This window comes from Euprymna scolopes, chromosome 10, assembly GCF_053919585.1.
Source record: "Euprymna scolopes isolate OS-2025 chromosome 10, ASM5391958v1, whole genome shotgun sequence".
Classification (NCBI taxonomy): domain Eukaryota; kingdom Metazoa; phylum Mollusca; class Cephalopoda; order Sepiida; family Sepiolidae; genus Euprymna; species Euprymna scolopes.
The window spans coordinates 43,537,965-43,546,693 of record NC_136491.1 but is presented as its reverse complement, the minus strand read 5'-3'; positions in this window follow the sequence as shown (position 1 = coordinate 43,546,693).

Here is an 8,729-nt window from a genome sequence, read left to right as displayed (position 1 = left end):
AGAGAAAACCACTGCACATAAAAGTTATCAAGCGAGGGACATGTGGTTTCACAGAAGTATGTTAAAAAGTTTTCCTGTTGATTGGAGTTGTTTTTCACCCCCCCCCCCTCTTAGCTGTATAAGCATGAAAAGAAAATTTAAGCAAAGATGATCTCGGGAAGATTAAAATAAAAATTGTTCTTAGGTTAGATGTACAACAGTTGAGGTAGTAGGTTCAGTACATAGTGGAAGGCTAAGAAAAACATGGGAGGAAGTGATAAATGAATCTGGGAGATAACTTGGCTTCATCTAGATTCATTTGGAATTACATCTTTAAAACTGTCCAACACATGCCAGCATGTGAAACTAAATATGGAGATTAGACCTAGGTCTTATGTCTGGAGATAATGTGATGGTCTGTTAATGTAGTGATGAGGGTAGCAAATTCCTTCTTTCACAGATGAGCTGATTGGTTTTTTTAACACCATTATTCACCTCCTTGTGCAATTTCAGCTTTGGGAAGTGTTGTGGAGCTTTTCCAGTATCCAACCACTTCCAAATGTCACCGGTTGTCGCAGAGGATCTACTTCTCATCACGCATCACAATCTACTTAAAAAATGTTTTTTTTGTTGCACAGAAGACACCTCAAAACAATCTTTTTTTTTAATCGTTCAATTCATGCAGCATCCATTTATTTAATTTTTTGACTTTTCTATTTGCTTTAAATGGTGAATGTGGTGAACCTCTAGTTCATCAGTAACTTATGTGGTTTTGCGAGGATTGGCTTCAATTAAGGCTTTCAAATGTTTTATCAACTGCAGTCGGCCAGCCATGATTGTCTTCAACTTCAAGGCTCTCGTGACCATTGCGGAATCTCTTGAACCACCATTGTACCACATGTTCGTTAGTGTTTCCTGGCCAAACATTGATATTACAAGCTGTCTTGGCAGCTTTTCGGCCTAGTTTGAATTGGAACAAGAAAATCGTGCAGATTTGAATTTTGTCCATACTGTCAAAAAGCTTGCAAAAAAAAAAAAAAATGAATAAAGAGATTGGAAACGGTAACACAATTCGATAGAGCAAAAAACGCATCAAAATGATATAACATGATATTTATATGAATGAATTCAGAAATCATATAAAAGTAACATGTGAAAAAAAACTATTGTTTTTGCACCAACCGAATACAATGTCTTGACAAGAGTTTCTGCTGTCTTTATATTAATGAAAAGATACAAAGGGCTTCTTAATGCCACATAACATTGAAATGAGATATATATATATATATATATATATATATATATATATATATATATATATATTTTAATGAATTAATTCACTATTTAGTGGGCATTAGTTCCAGGTACATTCAAACTTGGATTGGTAGTACTGGACAGGTGCAAGTCAAAAAGTATATAAACTGCATTCAATAACAAGGTCCTAATTTGGATTTTTTAGGAAGTGTATATTCATGCTGTAGTTGCCATTTATCTCCAAGTGTGCTTTGTCTTTGAATGGTCATAACTGTCCTCATCTGTGTGAAATAGCAATCAAAATGTGTGTACACTGTTGATGTTTTTTTTATTTTATTTTCATTTTTTATGTTACCTATTACATAACCAAAGGAAATAGGAATACAGAAGAAATCTGCTGCTACATCACTATCTATTGAGTCAACTGCTGTTTTCTGTCAATCAGGACATTTCAGGCTATTTGGTGAGGTTAAGGAGCGTCCTTTCTTTAACACTAGTATTTAAGCTGGGTGTTTGGAGGTGTATATCGAGCAAAAAAAAAAAAAAGTAGGAAGGCAGGCTCGAACCTGTATCGCGAAGAAGGAAAAGAACTAAAAAAAAAAAAAACGTGACGTCTTTGCTGTTACAACCACCGCCAAACCGGAAGTGATGTAGGTTTAAAATAAGGCTAGACAATCAAAAAGAGATGACTTTGGAAAATATTGGTGAAAAAGGCGCCCCCCCCCTCCCTGTAGAAAAGTGCCCAGTTGAGGGTGAAGAAATTAATGATTTTAGCCAATTTTTTGGTATTTGTCGTCTGAAGGGGCGAGCTTCAAAACGATACTGATCTTGTGAAAATTTGTCGCCTCTGTCGAAAGTTTTAGGCAAACATACATACATACATTTATATATTGGTAGCTCAAATTTTCAACCCAAATCGATTAAAAAGCTTGCCCTATCTCTGATTACCCTTTATGTAAAATTTCAAATGTTTAGACCAGAAATTGTCTGAGTAATTTGGTAGAGACCGCACAGTTCAAATTTTTTTTAACTTTGACCCCTTAACATTTGTTTTGGGCTCAAATCAAGTTATTAAGTTAGATCCATGTCCAAGGAACCTATATCTAAAATTTCAATTGTTTATACCCAACATTGTCGGAGGAGTTTGGTAGATTTCTCAAAGGTCAAATCGTTTAACTTTGACCTCTTGACAGCCAAATTTCTGGCCGAAAATGGATTACAAAGATTTTCCCAAGTCTCAGTACCCTGTATATCAAATTTCGAGTCTGTAGACTGAAAATTGACAGTTATTGCGTAGGGAAATGTACACAGACAGACACACACAGACACTTTCATTTTTATAGATATAGATTACAAGCAGCTTAATATTGCCATCCATACAAGTAGTAATCCTTTTTCTGAGCTTGAAAGGGTCTTAAGACTGGTGCTGATCTCTAACCTTATAATGTTAAACAGAATGGATGACTTGAATCCTCTTCATGACAAGATGCTAGTCTGTTGCCAATTATACTTCCTAGCAAGATTGGTACTCCTTTACACTCCTGCTTGTTACAGCACCTGGTATTTTCAAATTGTTACTGTCGTTGTGTTAGTAAAAATACTGTTCTGTCTATCAAGGATTCAAGAGTTATGGATGTTACTGATGGATATTGTTCCTATTTACAATGCCCCCCCCCCCACGGGACAGAGTTAGACACCAGGGTCGTTTTTTAATATGGAAAAAACGAACAAAAAATAAAAATTGTCTCTGTCATGAAGGATTTCTCCTCCATTAACAGAGAACAGGAAATTGAAGTGTAGCATCTGAAGAACAGATGGTATTTATTTGCTCCCCCACCGAGCAAATTAGGCACAAGGCCAATTTTTAATGTGAGGAGTGAAGGGAGGGGGAAGGGAAAAAGGGGACCAGCTCCCGAGAGGTGGGAAATGGGAGCTGGTTAAAGGTCAGGCATGTGGGGTTGCCCCCACATCTGGTCTTTGCTAGTCATAGCTTGCAGTATCTGCCGGAACAGATGGTGTTTATTTGCTCCCCCACCGAGCAAATTAGGCACAAGGCCGATTTTTAATGTGAGGAGGGAAGGGAAAAAGGGGACCAGCTCCCGAGAGGTGGGAAATGGGAGCTGGTTAATGGTCAGGCATGTGGGGTTGCCCCCACATCTGGTCTTTGCTAGTCATAGCTAGTCATAGCTTGCAGCATCTGCCGGAACAGATACTACACTTTGATCTTGACTCAACAAGTGAAATAGCAAAATGTATAGCGAGAATGGAGCAGGTACAGTTGAAGGAGATGGCATCAAGGACAATATGAAAGGTTTCCCGAATGAGTAGCTGGGTAAAGAGATGCACTCTTTTTATACTGTTTTGCCAACTGCTGCTGATATGCCACATTGATGAGATCTAACTGGTCAGCTCAAGTGATAATATGCATAGAAAGAAACTGTTGGTTCTGTCATACATGTTCAAAAACCAAACATCCAGTTTGTTATGAATGCTGTGTCATAAAATGGTGTCATACTTAACAGGGACTTCTCTCTGGATAAGCGATCATATCAACTGGAAAAATTGTGGGGATGAATAACAAAACAAATATGCAAACGTATTAAGTGGATCTTCAAAAATAGTCTAATTGAATAGTACAGGTGTTTCTGTCCCTTTTTTTTTTTTCTTTTCTCTTATGCACATCAAACAAGGCATATTGCTATTTTGGATCATATCAACAGCGACACTATGTAGGGAGTTGTACAACAAGATGTCTGTTCACCTTACATTTAAATTTCTGCATCAGTGAAGGAAGCAGGAGACCGGAACAGAATTCCAAAGTTTAGCAGTTCAAGGGAATCTATATTAATACGATAGTGATTGTGTTATTTTGTGTCATGTTTACATCTTTTTTCTTCCGAGTGACTGTCGTTTAATTGTTATGACTTTAAATAATTTTACCAAGAATTCTTCAGAAGTTTTGGTTTCGATTATAGCTGGAGGAACTCAAGTTGCACGCAAGTCATATGAATACATATTTTTATTTTTGAAATCACAACTTTATAATATATAAGAATCTGCATAAATTAAAATATCATTTAAGCGTATTTTATGACCGGGTTATGCTGAGCGTCCCTCCTAGCTTAGATATTTACTTTTGCAATTTTAACAAAAGAGCTACAATACTATCAGGGCGTCTCCATTTACACTGATCATCCACAGAATGCCAACATCAATATATTACATGTGAAAGAATCTTGTGGAATTTCCACATGCTAGTAAACTATTAGGCAAGAAGGCTTTCTGGCATTTTGATAAAATCAGTCATGCAAGTTAGTGTTCACTGTGCTCAAAGTCAGTAGTGCACATTAGTCTGCAGTGTTGTTGGTACGTGTTGTCTGCAAATGAGTCTGAAAATTTGAAGATGAGTGCAAGTGAGTCTGTACGGTTTAAATTGATGATGAAGCAAAGATCAAGCTGTGGTTTACTATCATTATCATCACAATGATGAAATAGCATCATGATGTTTAGCAAGGATTCATGGAGCAGATGCAGTCAGAGGAGATTGATTCTTGTCAAAGCAAGGAGATAGGATTTTCAAATGAGTCACTGAGTGAAAAAAATGCACCTTTTTTTTTATACTGTTTTGCCAGTTGCTCCTGATACAACACTTTAATGAGATCTGCTTACATAGTTTGAGAAAGAAAGAAACTTAATCGTTTTTGTCATATTGGCTAAGGTGACCAGTTATAAAACATCCGGTTTGTTAGGAATGCTGAGATGTAAAATGAGGTCATTATGACAGTTGTTTTTTTTTTTATGAATTTTACAAATTTACCCACACCTGTATTACATATGTATGGCAACAGATTTTGGTAATAATAACACAAGAAGATAAATAAGAAATGACACATGGGAAAAATATAGATGAAAATCTTGCAATGAGTTTATCAAAATCTAAAGTACAATACTTAAAGAGAAAACATTAAAAAGTTTGTCAAATTAACAAAAAATTATATCTATCTTTTAAAAGTAAAAAAAACAAACCTTTAAATTAAGTTTTCTCAATTTTCTTTTGGGTTTATTTATTACGCTTATCCTTTATTTGCACAGTCAATAGCTGACTAGGAAATAAATGACATTCTGAAAACAACAGTCTAATGATAATGGTTTAACTTTCTCTGCAGCCGAATCGCGATTGAGAAAGTTGTCTGAGGAAGGGCGGATGTGGTCAGTTTCCAACACTGGACAGTAACTGGTCCAAGAAATGGACAGAGAATGATAGATCTCAAAATTAATCTTAACTAAATTATGATTTTTTTTTTGCATTTTTATTTTCATTCCAAACAAGGCACAGGGGCTACTATCTAGGACATAAATTTGCGGGGATACTATGTAGGGAGTTGAGTAGCAAGATGTCTGTTTACATTACACTTGAACTTCTGCATGTCAATACAGTCAGGGAAGTAGGAACCCGGAAGGGAATTCCAAAGTCTAGCAATCATAGGGAAGAAACTTAGAGTAGAAGGCTTTCTTACATTGAGGGATCTCTACTTTATAGGGGTGGGATTTTGCTGCTTGTTGGGTTTATTGAGAGTATTTATGTCGAGGGGGGGTACAAGTGCTTTTAGTTAGTCAGAGCATCTACCATTAAGATACTTGTAAAACAGGCAGAGGAATGCCATATTTCATCAATGGGACAGGGTTGAAGCCTAGCCGACAATTCGGAACTTATTAGGTTAGCGACTCTTGAATCCTGTCCAGGAGTGAGAGACTAGTAGCAAATGCACCAGCCCAGATGTGACAACAATATTCAATACACAGGTGAATAGTAGCCTTGTAAAGGTGCATGATACTCCAAGTCATAAGTAACTTTCTAGCATGGTAGAGAGAGCCCACCTTGCTCATAGCAGCCTCAGTAATGCACTCAATGTATCTGTTCCAACTCATGTTCTCTGTGAAGGTTAAGCCGAGGAGTTTGAACAAAGTACTTTCAGGTAATGTATCATTAGCCATGGCTATTGGTGGGTTAGGTTTCTTTTAATTATTAAAGGAAACAAGCTTAGTCTTGGCAGCATTGAATGTTGCCATCCATTTTGTTCCTCATTCCACAATAGACTTCAGGACTTTCTCTAGGGTTTCTGCCATTGTGTTGTATATGTGTTCATTCATTTTCCCCTCATACCTGTTAAAGAGCGTAGTGTCGTCACCAAATATACCCATCTCAGAGACAATTTTATCAGGGAGGTCATTTATAAATATCAAGAATAATAAAGGTCCAAGGATCAACCCTTGATGTACACCCACATTTGTATCATATTGTTTTGATGTACGAGCATCGAGAACAACCTGGATTCTTCTCTTATTTAAGAAAGATTTAATTATGTTAAGTATTCTTCCAGTAATACCATATAATCTGATTTTCATGAGAAAACCATTGTACCATACTCTGTCAAAAGCCTTAGAAATATCTAGGGCTACTACTCTAGCCTCTCCTGCCTTATCCAGTGTAAGGTATATATGTTCAGAGATTGTAGTTAAGATACCTGCAGTAGAAAGGGCTTGCCTAAATCCATACTGTTGGTCGGACAGAAATTTAGGTGGTGGAATGGAGCTTGATTAATTATGGACTCAAATATTTTGGTAAAAAGAGGAAGGAGGCTAATTGGGCGATAATTTAAAGAGTTAATTTAAAACTAAATTGCAAACTTGTACCACAGAAGCAGTTTTCCAGCAGTCAGTCAAGAAAGCAAGATTGGAGAGAACTGGAGCAACCTCAGTGGAGCAATTTAATTAAATGGCGTTGCAGTCGGCAGACACAACGGTGTAATTGACATTTCATGTTAATGTTGCTTAATTTGGAGATATATTCGAAATTATTTCTAAATTTCTATCATATGTAAGTACAATTTTCAGATTGAAATATGTTCACAGGATGTATTTTTTTAACTGTTTAAAATTATCTCCCCTTTTACGGTTTTGAGTTGTCTCCCTTGCTCTAGACAACTTTTCAGTGGTTTTGCATTGGGTTTGGTCAATTGAATTGTCTCACTTGTTCAAATGTGATTTAACTTCATCTTGTTCCATCATCTTGTATTTATTTATTTATTTTAGCCCAGCTTCTATGGGCCCTAAAAACTTAGTAGCGAATCTGACTGTATAGTATTATAAATTAATAATATAGAACTATTTTTACTAGTACCCAAATTTAAAGAGATGCACCTAAAGAAAGTTAGAGATTACCTCAGCCCAAACGTTGTGACTATAATAACTACTAGACTTTTTAGCTTGTTAAGAACTGGCAAAAATTATAGCCCATTGACTTAGAATGGGTGCTTTGTGCCAAATTGATGGTTGAATATGGTTAACTTTGTGCTCATTTTTGCATTAAATGCTAATCTATATTAATCCCTAACTGTGCATCAAATAAATACCAAAATACTTAATTCGTTGCATCTTCATAACAAAATTTCAACCAGATTGGCTCAGTAATTTCCAAAAAAAAAAAAAAAGTGACACGGACAAATTGAGAGAAATATAATATAGAAGATATGAATAGGTAACATTTCAATAAGCAGAAGTTTAAACAAACAAACGTGAACAAATTGTTTGCGCATGCATTTCCAACAAGCATATACTTGCTGCACTTGTGGAGTCTTGCCAGTGAGCGATTAAGAACAACTCAATCAATAAAAGTCTTTTCTACATACATGCACGGTCAGGTTTTCATTGTTTGAGTTGTATATTCTTTATTCCGTAGAAATTATACAGAATAAAAAATTAGGCACAAGGCCACTCAAAAATTGGGAAGGGGGCGGGATCTGCAGAAGTCCTCATCACTGTACCTTTGGTTGATCTATGCTAATCCTAGCTAGAATTTTCATTCACTGTAATACTGCAAGCACACGGGGGAGGGGGGTCCTACTTAAGATTCCCAGATCAAATCATTTTCTTTTTTCTTTTTTTTTAATAAAATATATGTATATGTAAAACAAAAAATTTATTAAAAAGGTTTTTATTTGATTTTTTTTTTCCATGTATTGTTGTGTCATCTAGTTGCTGTTGATTAGCTGTTTAACTTGTGCAAATAAAACTCATGCATGGAACAATGGTGACTTGTGGTTTCAAAGGTTTTATTGGGGAAGTTCATGAATGAGGGGAGAGGTTAAAATTAATTCTCTCTTACTTAATTTTCTTACTTAATCTAAAAATAATCGACGAACAGACATGTTTTGAGGAAATTGTAGAATAAGTAGTCGACAAAGGTTGTATGTCAACCATTACATTGGGAGTCGCCAAAATATATAACATAAAAACATGAAATCTTATTCTAATATTTAAAATTAACTTTATTGGTTATCTTCGTTAGTAAGAATAATGAAACAGGCTTGTTTTTAAAAGAGTTTCTGTGTAGAGACGTTGATGATTATACAGGCCTATTGAAAGAGAAAAGTGTTCAGTGGATACATGTTGAAGTTAGTAGTTGGAACATGCCTCCATTTATGGATGGGGGCAAA